The sequence below is a fragment of the Felis catus genome, chromosome C1, assembly GCF_018350175.1.
Source record: "Felis catus isolate Fca126 chromosome C1, F.catus_Fca126_mat1.0, whole genome shotgun sequence".
Classification (NCBI taxonomy): domain Eukaryota; kingdom Metazoa; phylum Chordata; class Mammalia; order Carnivora; family Felidae; genus Felis; species Felis catus.
This window is the reverse complement of record NC_058375.1, coordinates 117,660,396-117,685,701: the sequence shown is the minus strand read 5'-3', so window position 1 is coordinate 117,685,701 and position 25,306 is coordinate 117,660,396. Positions and strand designations below refer to the sequence as shown.

At 48.6% G+C, this 25,306-nt stretch overlaps 1 long non-coding RNA gene across 1 annotated transcript; it reads left to right on the top strand.

Moving 5' to 3' along the window:
• Positions 1–6,740: 6,740 nt before the first annotated feature.
• Positions 6,741–23,381, top strand: LOC109502626. The gene is made up of 4 exons (XR_002161351.3): positions 6,741–7,071; positions 10,960–11,087; positions 19,874–19,974; positions 22,301–23,381. It is a non-coding gene; the product is annotated as an uncharacterized LOC109502626 (long non-coding RNA).
• The last annotated feature ends 1,925 nt before the right edge of the window (positions 23,382–25,306 follow it).

The following is a 25,306-nucleotide window of genomic DNA, read 5'->3' as shown; positions in this document are numbered from 1 at the left end:
GAACGTGCCTGTCCATCACAGACAAGCAAATTAGCCGTGCGAGGCTGCTGTTTTCAGGGCCGGTTGGTTAAGTCAGGGCTCTGGTCCTCCTTGCCGGCTATCGGTCCCTCAGAGATGGGTTCAGAAAACAGAACGAACCACCTTCCCCAGGAAGCACAGGCCCGGGTCAGAGGTTGGCGGGTTGGGAGGAATCTGCAGGCTCCTGCTGGTGTTTGCGGAGGCCGCGTGGCCCAATGCCCCGGACGTCACTGCCGGCACTGTGGCCACAGCCACCTGTAGTCAGTGGCTGAGGATGGAAACAAAGCCTCCCGCATTTAAACCCAGTGACGTCAGTCGGCCTGTTGATCTGCCGGGCAAGTCAGACGTGGTCCTCAGCAGCTTCTATCACTTCTGTCTCTAAGATCTGTGCGGGGTGGGGTGCAGGGGAGTACCCAGACGGGCTTTTCCCCAGCTCTGCCTCATTCCCAGATCCAGCCCTCCACTCCCTGCGGGACGCACACAAGGAGGGGCTCCAGGCCAGCCTAGGCCGAGCCCAGGATCGGAGTGCAGGAGGTCAGAGACAGCCTGGAGCTGTCTTGGGAAGCTTCATATAAGAGACCGCGGAGTCCCAAAGAATGCTAAGACTCAGGGCTACTCGAGTCAGCAGGCCATGGCAGGCACGGGCAGGAACTTGCCACCACCAAGGGGGAGAGTCACTGATTTGGTTGACAGAACTTCATGGAGTCTTCTGCGTAAAGGTTCTGTGCTGCAGCTGAGGACCAGACCATGCAGGGTCAACAAGGTTGTGCCCTCTGGAGCTTTCGGTCTAAGAAAACACAGGGGACAGAGCCGCTCGGACCATCGGGGTGGTTCCAAACAAGCACCAGTGCGGGGTGGAGGTGGCCAGACGGCTACAGGCTGGACCTGCAGGTCTGGAAGTTTCCAGATGTGGCCCCACCTTCTTCTCTAGCATTTTCTGCTCTCCTTCTTCCTGCTCCAAAGCGCAGTTCTTTGGTGCCTTGGCCAGTAACCCGTCCTCTGGGCCCAGAATGCTCTTCCTTATCTCCGCCTGGCAAAGTCCTGCTTATCCTCAGCCTCTCTGTGAACCATCACCTTCCCTGGGCTCCTTGCCAGACTGCATGGAGGGCCCCCCCTCTGGTTTCTCCAGGATGGCCTGAGTGTAGCCAGGACATCAGACATCAATTCATGTTATCTTCACAATAACTCTATTAGGACACGTTATCATCTTCGTCTTACAGAGGAGGACATTGAGGCACAGAGAGGTGAAGTCAGTGGCCCAAAGTCACACAGCTCCTTCCTCTATGGCAGAAAACTCCCATAACTGTTTACAAGTCTGACTCCCTTCCCGCCCAGAAGGGTCTCCAGACGCAGGCAGGCCTTCCCTGCCTTCACGGTGCTTTTCTGGGCCACAGTCCAAGGGATGTTTGTTTGTCCACCAAAAGAGTGTGCGCTGGCCCATGAAACAAACAGCCATCCCAGAACCCCCCCCCCCCCCCCCGCCCAGGTCGGCGACCACGCCGGTCATGCAGGTCACATGACATTGCTTCTCCGTCCCTGGCTGCTACCCTCCCTTCCTAGAGAGAGGGGGAGGTGACAGCAGGGCATAGCCTCCAGCAACACGAAAACAAACAGCATCAATCTCACCACCTCCCACAGTTCTCGGAACTGGACGCCCTTCTGGCCATCAAGCGTGAAGGAATTCTTCCAAGGCGGACCAGGGAGAGGCAAGAAAAGATGTAGGCACCACGGAGTGACAATGGAAACATTCAGCAGTCCTCATAAACCATGCTCTGGATCTTTGCCCGGCTGTCAGCCACCTTCACCCAGATGTCACCATGCATGGTCCGGACAGGCAGGTGGCCAGCCCCGTCCCCAGGACCAAGGGAGGTGTGGGCACCAGCCCCCTCAGCCCACATGGCTTCCATTCTCAGAGTAAGCCAACTTCTCCTTCTCTTTCTTAGGTCCCAAGGTCTGTTCCTCACTATGGCACCTTCCCAGATGCCTGCCTTCACAGAATTCTTGCAATTAGGCACATATCGCAGAGCCGATGTGATTTTAATCATATTTCTCCATAGGCTGGATGCCTCCCACTCCTGTCTTCCTCTGTTTTCCTTACAAATGCATCAACAACTGGTGAATGGACACACTCCACTGGCTCCTCAGTCTCTCTGCAAACACATGCAGGCACACACGGCTCACGCACAAGTACACACGCACGTAGGCACAGATAGGCACACACGGGCTTAAGAGTTCTGACTCTCCCAGCACTTTTTTTTTTTTTTTAGAGAGAGAGAGAGAGAAAGTGCGTGCAAGCGGGGGTGAGGGGGAGGGGCAGAGAGAGAGAGAGAATCTTAAGTAGGCTCCATGCTTAGCTTGGAGCCTGACTTGGGGCTCCCTCTCACCACCCTGGGACCATGACCCAAGCTGAAATCAAGAGTCAGACACTCACCGACAAGCTACCCAGGCGCCCCCTTCCCAATACTTTTGGTGGGTCCATTCTTGACACAGAGCTCTTCACAGGAAGACGGGGATGAGGACATTTTGGAGAACGGCTCTCCATTGGTCATGGATGTCTTCCCCAGAAGCCATGGCTTCCCCATTCTGCAAACGAGGAGTTCAAGGTGCCAGCAACAGGAAGGCCATCACGGCTATGACTGGTCAGAATTAGGTTCAGCCAATAAATGCAGCTTCAACCGGTGTTTCTCAAACTTTCACAGGCACACAAATCACGTGGGGATCTTCTTAAACTGAGGTTGTTGACGGAGTAGGTCTGGGTGGGACACACATTTCTTTTTCTTTTTAAGATTTGATTTTTAAGTCATCTCCAACCCAACCCCGAGGTCAAGAGTTGCGTGCTCCACCAACAGACCCCAGGCTGACGCCCCCAGAATATACATTTCTAACAAGGTCCTAGGAGATACCAGTGATTACTGGAGCTCCAGCTATGATACTGCGTTTCATCCAGCTTCTTTCTCAGAGGCAAGAACTGACAGAAAAAGAGCTTGGCCCCTCCCTATAAGAATGCATCGGATTTTCTGTTAATTTCCCACCAGCCACAAGGGAGCCACATGGCCTCACCTTTGCCCATCTGTAAAGGAGGCTGGGAAATGATCTTGTGTGTCAGTTACCATGTGCCCTGCTAAACATTGGGAGTTCTGTTACTGAGGAATTAGGTAAGGGGCACTGAGAGTCAGCAATCTCCGACAGACAGCAAGCTGAGGCGAAAGCATAGACATTTCTGAGCCCTTGTCGGCAGGGAGCGGACGTCTGGCCCCTTGGGCTTCTGCCCACAACCTCTGAGTCCCCCTTAAGACAAGTCTGATGCTATGCCAAGCACTGTCTGGGCAATCTCAGACACCGGTCAAGCCTCGGGCACTGGAGGCAAGTGACCAGGTTCAAATCTTGGTTCTGCTACTTACTGGCCAAATAATCTTGGGCAAGTGACTTCAACGCTCTGTGCCTCAGTTTCCCCATACATAAAACGCGCGTAATGCTAATCTCTCTCTCCAAGTGTTGGTGTGCGGAAAATGAGCAGAGCTTGTATAGAGTGAGCATGCAACAAACACCAGCTTCAGTGAGGAAAGGAGGCCATGCTACCTCTCTGTGTCAGCCCGTCTTGGATCACGCCCTGTGCGACGCCGCATGCCCAGAAGAGAAGGGGGGGAGACTCGAGGCCATCCCGGAGGAGCTGACAACCCTTAAGCTGAATTAATGACCGTGAAGCGATGCATTGGAAGACCAGGCATGTATTTGCAGATGATCTCAGTTTCCTAAGAAAGCCTCCGGACGATGTTCTTCCAAATTGTCTTTTAATGGGTTTTTGACTGAATCACTGAATTCTGATCATACCACGGTAGCTGTGTAATGGATCACCTCAGCCGGGTTGAACTCCATACCCCAGGGGTCCTTTTCTTATGTGTTTCTACTGGAGGTGGCCACAGGGGGGGTTGTCCCAGGAGAGCGCAGGTGGGGAAAGGAAGGAGGCGGAGGTCATTCCGTGGCAGACGCATTAAAAGTATGCAGTGCTGATCTGCTGACTTCCCTCCCCCGCAGCTGGGGCCTGAGGGCCACTTTGGAGGAGGGCTCCCGGCTCCTGCTGGATTCCCTTGTCTCCAAGGTCAGAGGCAGCGAGAACCGGGCTCCGGTTTTGGTCTCATCCTGAGGGGATTCCAGCGCCTACGCCCTTGGGGTCCCAGCCTGCTCTCACTGCTGCCCCGTAGGCTCCAAGCTCCAACATCAGACCTGGAGATGGTTACCCAGCTCCCAGCGTTGGTGCAAGCCAATTTTCCTGAATAAATGATCTATCTGTGTATCTATCATTTGTCTAACATCTCACACTCTTCCACTAGTTTCGCTGCAGTGGTTCTGTGGTCGAACCCCCGACTGACACGCAGACGGTCAGAAATGCAGAGGAACTTTCCTGTCGCTCAGTCCCCTATTTCACAGCTGGGAGAAGTGAGGCCCAGAAAAGTGGAATGCTTTACGTGAGGCCGCCCTTCAAGCCAGCGACCAAGGAAGGGCCAGAACCTGCTCTCCTGACCCCCTTTGTGCAGACGTCTCCAACCACATTCACGTGGTCACACGGCAGAACGTTCTGGGCCCCTCCTGCCTGCCAGCTGCCAGGCCTGGGGGTGGTGTAGGGCCAATTCCTATGTGGGGCTGCCCTCAAGCAGCCCACAGTCAGGTGGGAGGCAGGGAAGCCTGCAGACAATGCTGACAGGGGGTGACAAGTGCCCCGGGGGGGGGGGGCGCTGATCTTCTCTGAGGACACTCTGGGAAGAGCTCTCCACTATCTTGGCCCAAGAATGAAGCTGCACACTGACAGCTCCCGGCAAGTGCCAGCCCTGAACTGTCCTGGGGGGTGGGGGACACTCCTCTCTGCCTCTCCCTGCTGCCCTCCCCTCCTCTGCGGGGCCTGGCATCCTCCGGCCCTCCCTGTCCTGTGCTACCTGCTCCCCCCGCCCCCCCGCCACCAGACCCCTGCCTCCTGAGCATCCCTTTGGTGCTAAAGGCTCTGTGTCCTACCAAGTGAATAGAGTGAGGAGCCTGGGAGGGGTTGCTGGAGCCCCCCACCCTCTCCTCTTCTTCCAGAGGCAGTGCTTAGCAGGAGGCATACTTCAAGGTACTTTCTTCAACAAACCCTTCTGAAGGCTGCCTTGGGCTCGCCATTGTCCTCCTCCCCGGGGATCCAGAAGCTCACTAAGCCCCAGGCCTGGCCTGCCCCCACCCACTGTGGCCCGCAGAGCCTGGCCTCAAGTGTGAGAAACACCATGACTGGCATTTCTGAATACGGAGGTGCTTCCTGGCCTGAGGACTCCCGGAAACACAGCGACCCCAGGAAGCCGGCCTGGCTGCCCTCACCAAACCTCAGGTCACACCAGAGCACTCTGGAGAACAAACAATGTGCTGGTTCCGTGACTGATGTGGGGAAGGCAGAAGGGGGTGGCCGTGGGGAGGGACAGGACCGAAGTTACTTGTCCCTGTTTACTCCCTGCCGAGCCAGAAACTCTCTGAACTTACTGGAAAGCTCCTGTGACTTTGTTTTCCTGCAACGATACAAAAACAGGTTGGACTTCTCCAGTATTTACTCGAAGACTTAATTACCTAATTATGAGCTGGGTTGCCTGGCAGGCTCGCAAGGGTAAAGGTGGAGCAAATGCATCCACTTCTCACCTGGGCCCCTGAGAAGTCCTGGGATGGGGGCTCCTCCACCCAAGACAGGAGCAACCCGGGGGGAGGGGGCCGAATTGAAACCGGCAGAGTCCTGGCTACGGAATAGGACAGAGTTGGCAGAATGCTGTGCGGCCTTGAGCAGCTTGCCTAACCTCTCTGAACCACTGTCTTCATCTGTTAAGTAGAAATAGCAATGCTTCTCTTGCTGAGTATTGGAGGGGTAATAGTGGTTTCCTGGAACCCAGCACGCAAAGGGGCTACTGTCAGAAACAAAGTCCTCATTGTGTCAGGCTGCCGGGGACTCAGATGTTCTGACCCAGCTTCCACCCTCAGTCCCCTTCAGAAACTGATTCTACCCAAGCACGTGTCCTCCCTGCCCACCCAGTGTCCCCTCCCAGCCTCACTGCTCCCAGACACACGGATAGCACTATCTCAAGACAGCAGATGCAGATAATGAGTTGGCAGATATGAAGTTGCTACTGACAATGTTAGACACCCTCCTAGCTGCTGGGAGGAGGTTGTGTCCTCCCAGTTCAGCTCTGTCATGTCTTGACTCAGTGTCCCTCTGCTCTGGTCTCCTGAACCCCTGAGGAGCCATGTTCATGCCCTGTGCCCTGATAGGCATCTGGCTGCCTCTTCAGTTCATCTCCGGTGACCATCAAAATTTTGCTGCTTGGATCCCCTGCACCACGGATTTAAAAAAATATATACGCCCGAGTTGAAATTCCCAATGGGAGGGGGCAGCTATGCAGAACACATCTAGATGTGTTTTTAGATTAACATCAAAATGAAATAAAAAGAATAATTCTCAAGGAGCTGCTGACCCCAGTGTGAGAAAGTCTGGACTGGGGTCAGCAGAACCTGGGGCAATCCCACCTGACCCTCTTCCTCTAACACTTCCTTTTTCCCACCTCCAGGGCACGCAGGAGGAACAGTGGGTGTTGGCCCAGAGCCCTCAGTGGTGTCCGAGGTAGATTGCAAACAGCAGCAGAAACATTTACTCCTCCCCCTCCAAGCCCTTGCAGTGACTTTGCAGCTCCTTCCTCAAGGGTGGGGGGGGGGGGGGGGAGGGGGGTCAGTTCCCCTGCCCTTGAATCCAGGCTCTCCTGTTGCTTGCTCCAGAGAACACAGCAGACGTGAAGGTGATAATGAGCCAGACCCCTAAGGCGGTGGGTTCCCTCTTTAAGTCACCCCTGGTAAGGTAACTTGGAAATCAGAGCTCCCCCCTTTGTGGGGGACAGCACCTTGGTACCACTTCTAGCGGAGAGAGGGTGCGGCGTGGGTAGGAAGTAATGCAGAAAGTTTTCAGGTCTCCCGTTCAGAACTGGGGAAAAGGGAAACACAGTGGCTCGCTGTTCCTCCTTCTTCATTGGAAAGGAAGCTCTAGCAAGCTGGAAGGTGAGTACTAACCTCTTGGCTGCAGTAAAGCCCAAGACAAGGACAGGGTGCCTTGTCCCCCTGCATTACGGCCATGTGGGGAAGGGAACTGATCCCCCACCCCCGGCTCAGGAGCCCAAGCTTTCCTGGGGCAGCTGCTATTAAACTGTGTCATTCTGCAGAAGAGGCATGCCAAGCCCAGAGGTGCTGTGTCCTTTTCCCAAACCACAGAGCAAGCAAAGGGTAGGCCGAGATGGTCTCCTGGCGTACGTGTTCTCAGCCTCTCCCTGGGAAACGCAGGGCCCTGCTGCTGGCCTGGCCTCCTTGCCCCTTCCCACAAACCCAGCTGAGATCAGAGATTCTCTCTTAAAGATGAGCGCTCCTTGAGGGCTCGAGGCCCGGCTGCTTCTTTTCTCCAATCTTCCTGGTTGTGAGGGCTAAATCTGGCCAGAGGGGGAGCCAGGACAGGGTTGCTGAAGGAGCTTTTCTGACTCCCCATCAGTGGGTGCAAGTTCAAAGTCTGGTGGCACAGCACACACACCTCTCTCCAGCAGTATCTGAAGCATGCTTATAAGTGGTTATTTACGTATGTATATTCACGTTCGTGTGTGTGTGCGCGCGCACGCACGTGCGTACCTATCTTTGTCCACTGGATGGTGAGCTCTGATGACATGGGCTCTGAGGCAGGTAGATAGATAGATAGATACTGGGCAGGTGGATGGACAGGTGGGTGAGTGGGTGGATGGATGGATAGATTTGTTCGTAATGGAGTCAGATAATACGGAAGGAAGGCAGAATTCAGGGCAGGGCTTGATCCTAGAGAAACAGAACAGCCAATATGAAGACACCGCAGCAACCAAGCCTCTGGGTTTGAAACTAGAGGGCCCAAATACGGTCTTAGTCATTCAATTTCTCTAGTCTTTAGTTTCTTCCGTAAAAAGGGAATGGTAACAACGGGGTCTGCCGCTCAGAAACAAATGAGAAGACAAGCCTAAAAGAACGTGCTTCCGAGGTTCACAGGGCAGACGGGCTCAGGGCCGCGAACTCAGGCAGGTACGGGGTCCAGGTCCGGCGCTACCACATATGGACTGCTGGACCCCGGGGGAGATCGCTTGGCGCCCTCCCCCCCACCCCCCGCCCCGTCACCACCGCCAAGCCTCAGCTGCAAAACCAGAAGAGGAACTTGCTCCTTGGCAGGGGTTTGTGAATATGAAACAAGGTTTTGTGCTGGAAGCAGGTGCTCAGCGATGATCACGTGGCGGCTGCTGTCAATTTCTCTTCTCAGGAGGCCTGGCTCCGCCCCCTCGCAGTTTGGAAGATCAGAGAGACGCAGGTGGAGGCAGGGCCACAGCCAGGCGGGGACTGCTGCACTGCGGGAGGGCGGTGGGGGCGCGGGCTGCAGAGCAGGGCGAAGGGTGACGGCTCCCGCAGCGCATGGGGGGCAAGGAGAGCCGCTTGGAGGTGGTGGGCAGGATTTATAAGGAAAACCCTTTGCTCCTCAGCTGATTCCCAGGGAAGGGGGGAGGGCGTGGGAGGGGAGATGCTGGCAAGGCGAGGACAAGAGAAATATTTTAGAAACAAAATAATGACAGTTCTTGGGGAGATGCCAACATTAGCTTATCTGCGGACATGCTCCCTCAGGAAGGGCCAGGGGCCTGGCCGCTGGAGACAGCTGCCAACACAAACAAGGAGAGGGACCTGGCTTCCTCTGCGGACGAGGCCGAGAATAGGAGCCAGCTCTACATGATGGCAGGGAAAAGACAGGGTCTGGGGACCCCGAAGCAGCCCAAAGCAGCCGCGTACAGCCAGGGGCAGCTGGCATCCTGGGTTCTTCTGGTCCAGTTCTGGGTGCTTCTCATTCCTACTGGGGCCTGAGATAATTAATTCACTTCCCTCTGCCACCTCTCCCTCCATCTGTGAGCCCCACCCCACGCCATCCTCTCCTTGCCTTGGAGGGACTGCCCTGTCCCCTCCCTGAGAAACAAGCCCCCCTCAGCCACTCCACCAAAGCCACCAGGGCTTGAGCAGAGGTTGCCCTTCCTCACCCGCTCCTCCCCAGCCGGTCCTCAGCCGGTACACAGCAGTGGTCAATGGGATGCTCTTTTCCTTGGATCTGAATTTAGAGAGCATTTTCTAGGTCTTGGAAGGGATGAAAGGCTGGGAGCAGAGGACCTGCCCATGCTAAGCAAAGGGGTAAGGATGGGGGCTTTCAGTGGTAGAGAAAGGAAAGTAGAAGAGGAAGAGGTACTGAAGGAGGGAGGAAGGAGGGGGACAAGGAGGAGAAAGAGAGAAAGTCCAACTCCCCTAAATACCCTCCATACATAGGACCTCAGACTTAGTCCCCACAAACCCTAACATTAAGTCCTATCCTGGGTGGCTCAGTTGGTTAAGCGTCTGACTTTGGTTCAGGTCATGATCTCACAGTTCGTGAGTTCGAGCCGCGCGTCAGGCTCACTGTGGTCAGCGCAGAGCCCGCTTTGGATCCTCTGTCCCCCTCTCTCTCTGCCCCTCTCCCACTCGCACTCTCGCTCTCAAAAATAAATAAATAAATAAATAAATAAATAAATCCTATCCTGGTTTTCAATTTATGGACTTCATTTTTTTGGCCATTTTATTTTATTTTATTTTACTTGATATTCTAATTTTTTTTTATTTAAAAAATTTTTTTTCAATGTTTATTTATTTTTGGGACAGAGAGACACAGAGCATGAACGGGGGAGGGGCAGAGAGAGAGGGAGACACAGAATTGGAAACAGGCTCCAGGCTCCGAGCCATCAGCCCAGAGCCTGACGCGGGGCTCGAACTCCCGGACCGTGAGATCATGACCTTGCTGAAGTCGGACGCTTAACCGACTGTGCCACCCAGGCGTCCCACTTGATATTCTAATTTATTTCTGTTAAGTTTTGATTTAAATTTCAGTTAGCTAACATACCGTGTAAAATTAGTTTCATGCATACCATGTAGTGATCAGCCTTTTGTATTTCAAAATATGATACCTAGAGATATAGGTGTTACAAAATAACCATACAGCTTAACAAACTATTAGTGACTAAATCGTAGGCCAGCTCGAGACTCGGGATCGCGGGTCCCCAAAGCCCTTCCCACTCACGACCTCCCTTCCCCTCAAAGTTGGCCAGTATGAGAACTTGTGTCTTTTCTTTATAATTTTACACAGCCAACTAAGCATGTGACGTGAAACTAGATAGTTCAATTTTGCCAGCTTTTAAGCTTTATGTAAACGGAATCCTATGTGTTCTTTTGAGTTCAGCTTCTTTCATTTACTGTAACAGTTTTTGAGAGTAAATCACACTTTGCCTATTATTTGGGTCATTGGTTCTGGGTGCTGTCGATTACTCCACTGCGTGACCAAATTTCGATGTATGCATCCGTTCTACGGTCATGGACATGAGGGTTGTTTCCAGCTGGACGCTATTACACAAAACCCTTCCTGTCCTAATTTTCTTTAGGTGTCCACCCAATTTTCTTTAGGTGTCCTAAGATTTTTACCAGATTTTTACCACCAGTGAGCGACCTGAACATGGGGACGCAGCACCCAACTTGAAAATGGGAAAATCCAGAGAAATTTGAGCCCTTATTAGGGCTGCATCCTGGACCTCTCAGAGAATGCAGGTTCAGAGTCATTTCACTTTCCAGGTCGATAAACGAACAAAGATTTTTTTGAGCGTGTGGAGTCTAAAAGGAAGGGAGGACAGGCCCCAATGCATGTGCGGGAGGCCACAAAAAGATACCACCGCAGGCCTGAGGTCGAGGCCAGCTTCCATGAGGAATCAGTCTTGGAGAGGCCGGGAGGAAGGATTCATATAGCGTAACCTCGGCATTATTTAGTTCAACCCTTTGTACAGACGCGACTCCAAATGTCTGAGACTCCTGGCTTCCTTGTCTCCCCAGACCAAGTGGGAACAGGGACCTCCTCCATCGCAGTCCAAAGGAGCGCCTGGATCACGCTTGTCTGGACATTGAAGCCCGCTGGAGCACCAGGAGAGCCGTGGTGAGCCAGCAGGAGGGGACTGCGCAAGGTAGGAGCTTGTCACAGAGCAGCCTCTTGGGGAAGCTGGTGGACAAAACAAACAAGCTGACTTCGTAGAACAACGCTTTCCAACGTGAGCCCTTGTAAACGAGCATTTGGGTTCCAGAGATGGGAATCAGACTGTGTTCTGGGTTTGGTTAGGAGAACCCAAATCAACTCAATTTGTGGCCTGTGCACAGATTGCATTCAAGCATCGCAGAGGCTTTTGCTGCCTTGAGAAGACACACACACACACACACACACACACACAGGGGCACCTGGGTGGCTCAGTCCATTAAGCGTCCAACTTCGGCTCAGGTCACGATCTCACGGTTCGTGGGTTCGAGCCCCGCGTCGGGCTCTGCGCTGACAGCTCAGAGACTGGAGCCTGCTTCGGATTCTGCGTCTCCTTCTCTCTCTGCCCCTCTCCCGCGCACACTCTGTCTCCTTCTCTCTCAAAAATACATAAAAATTAAAAAAAAAAAAAGAAACCTGTTTAAAAAAAGGAGACACACACACCCATCCTGGGACGCCTACCTGGCTCAGTCACAAGAGCACGTGACTCTTGATCTCAGGGTTGGGAGTTCAAGCTCCATGGTGGGTGTAGAGATTACTGAAAAAAAAAAAATTAAATTAAAACCAAACTTAAAGAAGACACACAGAGATATTAGACACCTTGCTTTTTTACTTCGTGTATCAAGAACATCTTTGCAGGTGGATATGGATAGCTCGAACTCCGAAGCCACAGAATGAACATAGCATAGGTCATTCACCCAGTCCCCTGAATACACAGGGTATTTCCAGTGTTTTGGGAACAGTAGTGTGATACACACCCTCGTACATACATCACATGCCGCCGTCTTTGACAAACAGCTCAGATTGTGTCACTCTCCTCCTCCAAGACAAAATGCAGACTCCTTTCCCTGAGCTTCAAGGTCTATACCATCTGGCCCTGCGCCTTCTCTGAGCTTAGCCCAGAACACCCTCCGTGCCCACTAGCGCCTGCTCTGCTGGCCTGAGTGCAGGGCCTTGAACTGGACAAGCCCGATCCTGCCTCGAGGCCGTTGGGCCAGCCGTTTCCTCCCCTAGAACATTCTTCCTTGATCTTCATTGACTTCTTCCTTGCCGCCCAGAGCTCAGGTTCAATGCCCCCTCCTCTGAGAAGCCTTCCTGCTCATCCAAGTTCAAGCAGCCACCCTCACTCTCTCATTATTGTCTTCTGTCAATTCTCTGGAGAGCCTGTTGAGGCTTGACTTGTGTCCGCTAAAAAGATGTATTGAAGTAACTCCTAGTAGCTGTGAATGTGCCCTTATTTGGGAGTCATCTTCGCAGGTGCAGTCAAGTTGAGATGAGGTCATTCTAGGAAAGGATGAACCCTAACCCAATGACTCGTGTCCACATAAACAGAGGGAGATTTGGGCAAAGAGACACACAGAGAGAAGAGAACGCCATGGGATGGCAGACTGCAGTGATGAGCCAAGGGACACGGGGGTTTGCTGAGAGCCACCAGAAGCCAGGAGAGAAGCAAGGAACAGATTCTCCAAGCTCAGAGCCTCCAGAAGGAACCACACCTGCCAACACCTTGATTTTGAACTTCTGGCTTCCAGGACTATGGGGGAGTATTTGGTTCTGTTATTTTAAGCCAGTAAGTTTGTGGCCATTTGTTACAGCAGCCCTGGGAAAGGAATACACGGCCCTCGTCCCAACCCAGTACGTGTCTGGTTTCTCTCTTTCTTGGTTTCTTTGTGGTCTGCCTTTCCCATAAGCACGTCAGCCCCATGAGAGCAGGGGCCTGGGCTGTCCTCTCTGTGGCTACACCCCCAGTACCTGACACACGGGCATTTTTGAATTCAGGGGCAAGGTATTATTTCTAAAGGGAATGAATTCCTGTACGTGGGCTTGCAACATTTGAATGTCAGTGTATTCTGAGTTTGATGGACCATCAGATTATGTTCCCCCAAATGTGGTAGCTACAGTCCTCCTCCCAGCAGGCCACAGAAATGCCCGTCTCCCATGTTCTATTCAGCCCTAGAGGGTGTTAGCCTTTTCCACACTTGCCATCTGGAGGCTGAGCACGGGATCTCCTTGCTGGGCTAACTTTTACTTTCTTGGCTTTTGGGAAAAGTGACTGTCTTTTCGTAGAGTCAGGTGCTGTTTGCACTTCTGTTATGAATTGCTTTCTTTTCTGTCGGTATGTGCGGTGGGCAGAATAATGCCCCCCCCCTAAATTTTCCGTGTCCTAATCCCCACATCTGTGAATATATTAGGTCACATGGCAAAGGGGAATTACAGTTGTGGGTGGAATTAAGTTGTCAATCAGCTGACCTTGAGAATGGAAAATCACCCCAGATTATCTGGGGGACCCCAGTGTAATCACAAGGGTCCTCTGAAATCGAAAAGGGAGGCAGGCGGGAGAGAGTCAGAGAGGGGCAGCATGGGAAGGACTCGGCCTGATACTGCTGGCTTTGAAGGTAGAAGAAGGGACCAAAAGCCAGGGCCTACAGGCAGCCTCTAGAAGCTGGAAGAGTCTGGGAAATGGATTTTCCCAAGAGCCTCTAGAAGGAATGAAGACCTACCAACACTCTGATTTGAGCCCAGTGAGACTCATTTTGGACTCCTGACCTTCAGAACTAAAGGAGTTGTTTTCAAACCACCAGTTCTGTGGTAATTTGTTTGAGCAAGCAGCAATATGAAATTAGTACTCTATGTTTGAATTTTCTTATCAATTCTGAGATGTCTGTTGTATGTTAGGGCTATAAACCCTTTAATTTTTTTTTTTTTTTACATCCATGCTACCCTCGTGTTCTGGGACTGGAATTATTGGTTAATCATCTACCTCCTTCCTCCCTGAGCCCTCAAGAACAGGATCCATATTTTATCCCGGTGTTTCTAGCAAGCCTGGCAGGTGCACCAAAAATGCAGAATGAATGAAAGAACAGCTGAACTCCAGGAATATCTTTACATTCTATTATCCCTGCATCCCCACATCCCTGTGCCCTAGAAACACCAAGGTCTCAGATAATGGGGAGACCCAAGTATTTGTTTCTTGGTCCTGTCCCTCCCTAAATGATTGGGTCCCTGTGCCTCACTTCCGAGTGGGGTCCAGGTAGAGAGCAAGACTGGAAGGAGCCTCAACACGCAGCGAAACGCAGAGGCTGCAGGGCTTTGGGAGGTGGCCACGATTAGAATGAAGAGGCTTCCGGAATCCTCGAGTACTCCAGCACGTCACAGGCTGCAGCAGGACACTCTCCCACGAGGACCAGAATGTGACTCTACTGTGTGGCTTGGCAGAACTGGAGCGTTCTGAAGTCTGGGACACGGCGGAAGTGAGGGAGCATCACTCCCCGGATAAAAGTTGATGACACACTGTCTCGGGGTCTCCAGATCTGTTGGATCACTCACTGGGGCAGGGCGTGAGCAGCCCCACGGAGCGGTCTCTGCAGCAGGGACCTGCAGCCTTGTGCCAACAACCACGTGTATGAGCTTGGAAACAAATTCCTTCGCTCCAGCTGAACCTTCATCCGACTGCAATGCCGTCCCCCCAGCCGGTCGCAGCCTTAAGAGACACCCTGAGCCAGAGGCACCCAGCAAAGCCGCTCCTGACTTCCTGACCCTCAGGAACCGTGAAATAATAATGTGCATTGTTCTAAGCCAGCAAGTTTTGTTATGTAGCGACAGTAACAAATGCTGTTGGAAATCCTGGTCCTTCGCAGTTTTGAGAGCTACGCTCTAAGGCTAAGGCTCTAGCCTTCCAGCATTTCCATGGGGAGATCCAAACAGCTCTGATTCCTGATTCTGTGCGCCTGACCCGCTTCCCCCGGCCAACGTGACGCCTTCTCCTTATCCCACGGGTTCTGAAATCGCACAGCCCTTTGCCTTGCTGGGTCCGCAGGTGTCTGGCAGGCCGTGTGGGTCTGCAGATTCCTTCCTTTCATTGCGGGGGAATTCTCTTGAATCCTTCGATTGACAATTTTCTCTATTCTCAATTGCTGAAATTCCTTTGGTTCATATTTTGGGCCTTCCGGGGACTACTCTTTATTTTCTTCTTCACTCTCCTCTCTTCCTCCGTGATCCATTTCTGTGTTTTTCCCATGCTTTCTGGGTGATTTCATAGTTTCATACTCTCATCTTTTAGTGACGTTTTTTATTTTATTTTTTTCTTACGCATTCTCTTTTTTTGTAAGTGTTTTTACTGTGTGCTCCTTTTTGATTTTTTTTTTTAATTTTTTTTTCAACGTTTTTATTTATTTTTGGGACAGAGAGAGACAGAGCATGAACGGGGGAGGGGCAGAGAGAGAGGGAGACACAGAATCGGAAACAGGCTCCAGGCTCTGAGCCATCAGCCCAGAGCCCGACGCGGGGCTCGAACTCACGGACTGCGAGATCGTGACCTGGCTGAAGTCGGACGCTTAACCGACTGCGCCACCCAGGCGCCCCTTTGATTTATTTTTATGTTTATTTATTTATTTTGAGAGAGAGAAAGAGATCACTTGTGCATGCACGTGAGTGGGGAAGAGGCAGGGAGAGAGGGAGAGAGAATCCCAAGCAGGCTCTACACTGTCAGTGCAGAGCCTGATGCGGGGCTCGATCTCACTAACTGTGAAGTCATGACCTGAGCTGAAATCAAGAGTCAGACGCTTAACTGACTGAGCCACCCAGGTGCACCAAGTGCTCCCTTTTTCTTTTCTTTTTTTATTTAAAAAAAATTTTTTAATATTTATTTATTTTTTTTTTTTTTGAGAGAGAGACAGAGAGAGAGAGCACACAAGCAGGGGAGAGGCAGAGAGAGGGAGACACAGAATCTGAAGCAGGCTCCAGGCTCTGAGCTGTCAGCACAGAGCCTGACGTGGGGCTTGAACTCACGAAACCGTGAGTTCACGACCTCAGCTGAAGTTGGATGCTTAACCGACTAAGCCCCCCAGGCACCCCCCAAGTGCTCCCTTTTTAGAGCATCTTGTCCTTATGTCATTGATGCAAATATCTTCTCTAATCACTGGAAAAGTATCCACACGAGCTTTGGGAGAATTTTTGTATTTGTTTCTTTAAAAGTTTTCTTCCCTGTGCACAGGCTTTCTCTGTTCTTCCAGGTTGCTCTATTCTATTCTATTCTATTCTATTCTATTCTATTCATCTCTTCCCTTCAGGGTTGAGTGTTCTTCAGATGTCTGGCAATCCTAATTTCCCTGTTGCTATTTGGAAGTAGCCGCGGAAGAACTGACTGGAAGGTCTAAACCTTTGATGGGTTGGAATTTGTTCCCCGAGCCTCACCTAGGGAGATAGGATCAAAGTCAAGTCCCACCTGTATTTTAAATTTTTTTTTCAACGTTTATTTATTTTTGGGACAGAGAGAGACAGAGCATGAACGGGGGAGGGGCAGAGAGAGAGGGAGACAGAATCGGAAACAGGCTCCAGGCTCTGAGCCATCAGCCCAGAGCCTGACACGGAGCGCGAACTCACGGACCGCGAGATCGTGACCTGGCTGAAGTCGGACGCTTAACCGACTGCACCACCCAGGCGCCCCGCACCTGTATTTTAAGTTCACCTCCACGCAGGCACTTGTCGTGATGAACACCAGGTGTCATACGTAAGTGATGAATCACTAAATTCTATACCCCAAACTAATATTATACTATATGTTAACTAGTGGGAATTTAAATAAAAACTTGGAAAGAAAAAATAAAAATAAAAATAAATTCACCTCCGTGAATGGGCTCCTGGTGGACAGGTAGAGCAGTGACAGTATAAGGGGACCCGATGGACGGCAGCAGGACAGGTAAGAGCCTCTCAGGAGAGGCCTCCCAGCTGGCCCCCATCTTGTAATCTCTCTTGTCTATGGTGAAAAGTTTCGAAGTACAGAAAAGTGTAGAGAGCAAAACAGCACACATCCATTTACCATCTAATCAGTAGTGACAATTTGAAAAAAAAATTTACTTCCCATATTATTTATTTATGTATTTATTTATTGCTTTCAGAGGGAGAGAGAGAGAGAGAGAGCGAGAGAAAGCTTGAGCAGGGGAGAGGGGCGGAGGGAGAGGGAGAGAAAATCTTGAGCAAGCTCTGTGGAGCCCAACGCGGGGCTCGATCCCACAACTGTGAGATCACGACCTGAGCTGAAATCAAGAGGTGGCCACTTAACCGACTGAGCCACCCAGGCGCCCCATTTCCCGTTATCTTTTAAAGACATAAAACACTCCAGGTATAACTGAAGTTCCAGGTGTATCCCCTTCCAGTCTCTTTTGTCTTTCTAGGCTTAACGCTTCTACCCCTGGAGGAAACCAGTATCCCAACTTCGGGATGTCCAAGATTCTATTCCTTCCACTTATGCGTGCATCCATAAATAATAGATAATACTCTTCTGTGTCAAAGATTACACACATGAGCCAAAGCTATTTATAAATTCACTGCAATCCCTATCAAAATATCGGCAGTCTTTTTCACAAAAAAAAAAAAACGGAAAAGCTGAGCCTCAGATTCATATCCATATGAATTCCAAGGGACCTCAGACAGTCAAAACACCGTTGAAAAAGAAGGTTAGACGTCTCACACTTCCGGGTTTTGAAACTTGCTACAAGGCTATAGTAACTGAAGCAGTATGGTACTGGTGTAAGTACAATTATATCCACCAACAGAACAGAACAGAGATCCCAGACATAAACCCTCCCATACATGGTCAATTGATTTTTTTAAAAAAAATTTTTAACGTTAATTTATTTTTGAGAGAGAGAGAGACAGAGCACAAGCAGGGCAAGGGCAGAGAAAGAAGACACAGAATCGGAAGCAGGCTCCAGGCTCCGAGCTGTCAGCACAGAGCCCGACGCGGGGCTCAAAACCCACGGACCGCGAGATCATGACCTGAGCTGAAGTCAGACGCCCAACCGACTGGGCCACCCAGGCGCCCCTTGGTCAATTGATTTTTGACAAGGTTGCCCAGATCGTGCGATGGGGAAAAAAATCCTTTCAACAACTGGTGCTAGAAAACTGGATCTCTTCATGCAAAAGAAATCAGACCCTTAACTAACATCAGGCTCAAAAATTAACTAAGTATAGATCAAAGCCTACATTTAAGAGCTAAAACTTTAAGTCGTCTAAGAAAACAGAGGGGGCAACAATTTCGTAGATTGGCAACAATTTCATAGATTTGATATCAAAAATGCAGACAACAAAAGAAAAAAACAGATAAATTGGACTTCTTCAAAATTTAGTCTAAGTTTTTTTTTTTTTTTTTTTTTTTCCAACGTTTATTTATTTTTGGGACAGAGGGAGACAGAGCATGAACGGGGGAGGGGCAGAGAGAGAGGGAGACACAGAATCGGAAACAGGCTCCAGGCTCCGAGCCATCAGCCCAGAGCCCAACGCGGTGCTCGAACTCACGGACCGTGAGATCGTGACCTGGCTGAAGTCGGACGCTTAACCGACTGCGCCACCCAGGCGCCCCTAGTCTAAGTTTTTAAACTTGCTGTCATAAAGGTTTTTATAATAAACCTTTTCTTATCTTTTAATGTCTGTAGGATCTTTTTCCTTGCTGATATTGACAACTTTTGTTATCTCTCTTTTTATCTTGGTGTTTATCATATTCATTACCTTTTAAAAGAAATCTCTACTTGTTTTTAAGTTTATTTATTTATTTATATGTAGAGAGAGAATAGGAGCAGACGAGAGGGAGAGTGAGGGAGAGACAGAATCCCAAGCAGGCTCCTCGACACCAGTGCAGAACCTGACATGGGGCTTGAACTCACGAACTGTGAGATCATGACCTGAGCCAAAATCAAGAGTCGGTGGCCTAAGTGACTGAGACTCCCAGGAGCCCCAGATTCATTACCTTTTTAATAACCCAGCTTTTTGTTTTGCTAACCTTCTCTTTTGTACATCTGCTTTATGTATTTTTAAGTAATCTCCGCCCTCACTGTGGGGCTCAAACTCACAAGCCCAAGATCAAGAGTCCTGTGGTCCACCGACGGAGCCACCCAGGCACCCCATATCTGCTTTATTTTTAAATTGACCTTGGTTTGTATTTTGATTTTCCCTTCTGTCTTCTTTCCTTGGATTTACAGTTACTGTTCTTTTTCTAACTTGAGATGGAAATTTAGGTAAGTAGTTTTAAACTATTTTCTCTTATCATACATGCATTTAAATCTTAAAATTTCTTGGGGGAGGGGGCTCAGTGGCTTAGTCGGTTAAGCGTCTGACTCTTGATTTCAGCTCAGGTCATGATCTCATGGTTCGTGGGTTCCAGCCCCGTGTCAGGCTCCACACCACCACAGAGACTGCTTGGAATTCTCTCTCTCCCTCTCTCTACTCCTCCCTCATTGTCTCTCTCTCTCTCTCTCTCTCTCTCTCTCTCTCTCTCTCTCAAAATAAATAAATAAACAAAATAAAATAGAATAAAACCTAAAATTTCTTTCTAATCACTGCATTGGCTTTTATCTCAGTGTTTGTATGCAATATTTTGATTTTCACGCAGTTCAAAATATTTTGACCCCCGGGTTATTTAAAAGTTCTGCTTAACATGCAAACATTTGAGGTCTAACAATCTTTCTTTTGTTCATTTCCAGTTTCATTCCACTTTGGTCGGAGATCATACCCAGCATGAGTTCATCTTTTGAAATTTGTTGTAACTTGCTTTACGGTTCAATACACGTTCTATTTTGGTAAAAATGCACTTGGAGAGAAGAACATGTATTCTCCAGCTGTTGGGTGCAGCGTTCTATAGCTGTCTATTAAAGTCAAGGTGATTAACTCTGTCATTCATATTTTCTATATACCTATTGATTTTTTTTTATCTGCTTTTTCTATCAGTTGCTGAAAGAGATTCGTTAAAACCTCGACCATGGTTACAAATTTGCCCACTTGTCTCTTTTGTTCTGTCAACTTTCTGCTTCATGCAGCCCTGTTATTAGGTGAGTACAAATTTATGATTGTTACGTCTTCCTGTTGAATTAGTCCTTTTATCATTATGAAACATCGCTCTTTACCACCATTCCTACTTCTGACTCTAAAGTCTACTTTGTCTGATATTAATCGAGCCACACCTTTCATTTGGTAAGTGCTTGCATGACATAATTTTTACCATCAGCTTACTTTCTGCCTTTCTGTATCCTATGTTTAAAGCATGTCTCAGGGGCGCCTGGGTGGCGCAGTCGGTTAAGCGTCCGACTTCAGCCAGGTCACGATCTCGCGGTCCGTGAGTTCGAGCCCCATGTCGGGCTCTGGGCTGATGGCTCAGAGCCTGGAGCCTGTTTCCGATTCTGTGTCTCCCTCTCTCTCTGCCCCTCCCCCGTTCATGCTCTGTCTCTCTCTGTCCCAAAAAAAAATAAATAAACATTGAAAAAAAAAATTAAAAAAAAAAAATAAAGCATGTCTCAGAGGGGCGCCTGACTGGCTCAGTCAGTAGACCATGTGACTCTTAATTTCTGGGTCATGAATTCGAGCCCCATGTTGTGCGTAAAGCTTACTTTTTAAAAAACTTAAAAATAAAGTATGTCTCATAAGCAGCACACGATTGTTTTCTTTTTAATCCAGCCTAAAAATATTTGTCTTTTAATAGAAGTGGTGAGTGGAGCTTCGATCTGCAATCTTGTTTCTTTTTAAAAATTTATGACACCGCTCCTTTAAACCTTCATTTCTCCTTTTGTGCATGTTTATTGTATTTTGCCTCTTCTGGTAAACTTTTAGTTTTATTTCTATTAATTTTTAGCGGTTAACTCAGAGGCATCATCGACTTTTGGAGTCTGCCTTATAAATTGGAAGCTGTCCCATGTCACAAATAATAGAGGAAAACTACACTCGTGTGTACCCACCCTACCTTTTGCAATCCTGTTGTTAAGTGTTCTACTTTTAGGGGGACATGGGTGGCTCAGTCGGTTAAGCGTCTGACTCTTGATCTCATCTCAAGTCTTGATCTCAGGGTTGTGAGTTCAAGCCCTGCATCGGGCTGAGTGTGAAACCTACTTAAAAAAAAAAAAAAAGTTTCACCTCTACATACGCTATAAATCCCACAAGCCATAGTTATTCTTGTGGCCTCAGACAGTCAACCCTCTTATATCTGGGCACATATTTGCTTCTTGGAATTCTCTGTTCCACTCTGCAGTTCTGTTTCCATTCGGAATTGTCATCCTTGTATTTCTTGTAGCAGGAGTCTGCTGGTGGTGAGTCCTCTGACTTCATTAGCGTGACAATGTCTTTGCCTTCATTTTTAAAATTAAATTAAATTAATTTTAGAGAGTGCACAAGCAAGGGAAAGGGGCAGAGGGAGAGACAGAGACAGAGAGAGAGAGAGAGAGAGACAGAGAGAAGCTTAAGCAGGCGCCACACTCAATGCGGAGCCTGACGCAGGGCTCAATCCTACAACCCTAGGATCACAACCCGGGCCGAAATCAAGAGCGGAACGCTCAACTGACTGAGTCACCCAGGCGTCCCGCCTTCATTTTTTAATTGTTACCTTTGAAAGCTTTGAAACTATCACACAGTTATGGAAAAGTACAATGTCCAATACAGAGAAATGTTCGTTCCTGACCCATTTGAGAGTATTTTGCCAACCCAGTACCCCTGAATACTTTAGCATATGTTTCCTATAGTGTTTTCTGGCATAATCACAGTACAGACTTCAAAGTCAGGCAGTTAATAATGATGCGTTCCCATCCTATCCAAGCCCCCAGTTAAGATTTGTCAATTGTCCCGATAACTTCTTTAGAAAAGGAATCATGCGTTATATCAGAAATTTCAGTTGTCATGGGTTATCATGCCTTCTTAGTCTCCTTCAGTCTGGACCAGCGTCTCAACCTTTCCTAACCTTGATGCATTTATGGATTACAGGCTAGCCATTTTACAGAATGCTCCCCCCCTCCGCCCCACCGCCGTGTGTATTTGTCTGATAGTCTGATTTGCAAGCATTGTAGTCAGATTCTTCATGTTTGGCAGGCATATCACAGAAGTGGTGCTAAATTCTCATTGCATCCCATCAGGTGCTGTATATCAATTTGGGCCATCGCTGGTGATGCATACTTTGGTTGTTTGATTACGGTGGCGTCTGACAGCTTTCCGAACACTGCACGTTACTCTTTTCTCCTTTGTAACTAACAAGCATTTCGTGGGCAAGGACCTTAAAACTATACACACAGTCCTGGTCCCCATTGTGCTTTACTATTTAACTATTTATATACACTTGTGGCTCCTTGTTTTATTCAAAGGATTGTAATCCAATTTACTATTTATTTTGATTTTCAGATGTCCCCGATTCGATCGGTGGAAGCCACTTCAAGACAGCTTCTGTATCCTTCTGACATGTCCCCATTATTCTTTGAGCGCTTCCGTGCATTTTGGCCCAGGATGCTCCAGACTCGCCTTGTACTTTCCCTGCCCAGTCCTGGAATCAGCCATTCTCTGGGGATCCCTGCCTTCTTTCTTTGAAACCGTTGTTTAGAAAACAAAATCTAGGTCTTGCTAATGAGGTGTATCCACTCCTGGCTCTGTGTGAACACAGCTTGAGAATATGTATGCATATGTATACATACATATAGTATCTATTATATATCTGTTATATATGCATATATTATTATAATGTATTAATATATGTGTATATATAGATGAATCCACTCAGATATATTCTTTTCCAAATAAACATCACAGGGTTCATTCCAGTTTTCTCCTTTTCTATATTTATAACTCCCTCTCTCACTAAACCCAAACCTCCTCCCCCCTCCTCACCCTGCTCAGGATCTGACACCCCACATCTGGCGTCCCTCCCATGGGAATGCCCTTCTCATCCTGTCTGGGCTCTGACATCCTGCTCTGGGCCACCGTGGCTTCCTCCACTCTCCACACCGTGCACACAAACGCATCCACGCCACGCCTTGCTCTGCCCCACCTGATGGCTTTAAATTGTTCACACATGGAAGAGAAGAAAAGGGAAAGGAAAGAGGACCATGAATTGCCTTTATTTTTGAAAAAAAAAATTCACAGGATATAGAACTTTTTTTTTGTACAGTTAAAAATGCCTTTCCATTGTCGTCTGGATTTCATAGTTGCGATCAACATGTCAGCCATAACTCATTGTTGCTCCTTGGAATATGATGTGTTTTCATTTTTCTTGGCTGCTTTTAACATTTTCTCATTGTCTTTGGTTTGCACCTCTGTGTAGTTTTCTTTGTTTTTCTTTAACTTGGGATTCACTGAGCTTTGTGCATCTATGAGTTGATGTCTTTCTCTGATTCTGACAACTCTTGCCCTTTATCTCTTCGAATATGCTTTTCTTATTCTCTCTCCCTCCCTTTTTCTGAGAATCCAATTAGATGCATGATCGATATTATGACTGTGTCCCAATGTGTGTCTTATACTCTGATCTATTATCTTCATTATTTTCTCTGTCTGTACTTCAGTTTGAGTACATCTATACACATGTCTTTGAGCTCACTAATCCTGTCATCTGCAGCTAGCTCCATTCAATGAATCCTTAATTTCAAATACTAAGGTTTTTTAGTTCTTGAATGCCTACTTGAATTTTTATAGATTCCAATTCTGTGCATCAGTCCTGCATCATTCAAATGCCCATCTTTTTCTCTAAATATTCTCTTTATATTCTATTTATCATAGTTATTTTTACATTCTTGTCTCATAACTCCAAGAGAAAAATTATCCTAGTTGTGATGGTGGAATGAATACCTCCAACCAAAATTTGGTTCAAATGTCAAGACTGATGACATAAAGCACATACCAAGAAGGTATGAGATTTACTATACACATATGAGGATTTCTAGAGACAGCCTGGAAACTTCCCAAGCAGGTCTAAAAATGGCTTAAGAGAGCAGAAAAAGGAGACTGGCTGGGAACTCATTGGAGAGTGGGACTAGGGATAAGTGTTCCCATGCATGGACCAAGGCTTGCATGGTTTGAACTTCATGCTGAGATGAATGGATGGGGCACTTAGGCTTTCTTATGAGCTGGCCCAAGTCTAAAGTAAGGAAAGAGGGAGTGGTGGGGCTTAAAAGCTGTCAGCATTCAGGGACACCTAGGTGGCTCAGTGGTTAAGCATTCCATCTCTTGATTTTAGCTCGGATCATGATCTCACTCTTCATGAGAGGAGCCCCATGTCGGGCTCTGTACTGGCAGTGCAGAGCCTGCTTGGGATTCTCTCTCTCTCTCTGCCTCTCCCCTGCTCATGTTGTCTCTCTCTCTCTCTCAAAATAAATATATAAACTTTTTTTTAAAAAGCTGTCAGCATTCAAAAGTTAAAAAAGGAGTCAGACTCTTTTTTTTTTTTAATTTTTTTTTCAACGTTTATTTATTTTTGGGACAGAGAGAGACAGAGCATGAACGGGGGAGGGGCAGAGAGAGAGGGAGACACAGAATCGGAAACAGGCTCCAGGCTCCGAGCCATCAGCCCAGAGCCCGACGAGGGGCTCGAACTCACGGACCGCGAGATCGTGACCTGGCTGAAGTCGGACGCTCAACCGACTGCGCCACCCAGGCGCCCCAAGGAGTCAGACTCTTTACTGTGCTATAGACCTAATGTTTGTGCCCCCCACACCAATTACATGCTGAAGCCTTAACCCTCGGTGTCATGGTATTTGGAAGTGGGGTCTTTGGGAGGCGATTAGGTTCAGATGAAGTCCTGAGGATGTAGCCCTCATGATGGGATTAATAAGCTTATAAAGAAGAAGAAATACCAGGGGCGCCTGGGTGGCGCAGTCGGTTGAGCGTCCGACTTCAGCCAGGTCACGATCTCGCGGTCCGTGAGTTCGAGCCCCGCGTCGGGCTCTGGGCTGATGGCTCAGAGCCTGGAGCCTGTTTCCGATTCTGTGTCTCCCTCTCTCTCTGCCCCTCCCCCGTTCATGCTCTGTCTCTCTCTGTCCCAAAAATAAATAAACGTTGAAAAAAAAATTAAAAAAAAAAAAAAAAAGAAGAAGAAGAAATACCAGAGCTCCCTCTCTCCACCATGTGAGGACACAGCAAGAAGGTGGCCATATGCAAGCTAAAGAGACTTTCAACTAGGAACTGAATCACCAGTGCCTTGATCTTGGATTTCCCAGCCTCCGGAAGCATGAGAAATAAATGTTGTTTAATCCACCCAGTCTGCAGTATTTTGTTATGGTAGCCTGAGCTGACTAAAACACCCTATAAGTGTGCTTCTGTTAGAGTTTTTTCTCATGCTTATTGGTCATGATTTCTTATTTATTCATATGTCTTGTAATTTTTTAAATTGATTCCAGATAGTATATATAAAGGAATCCCAGG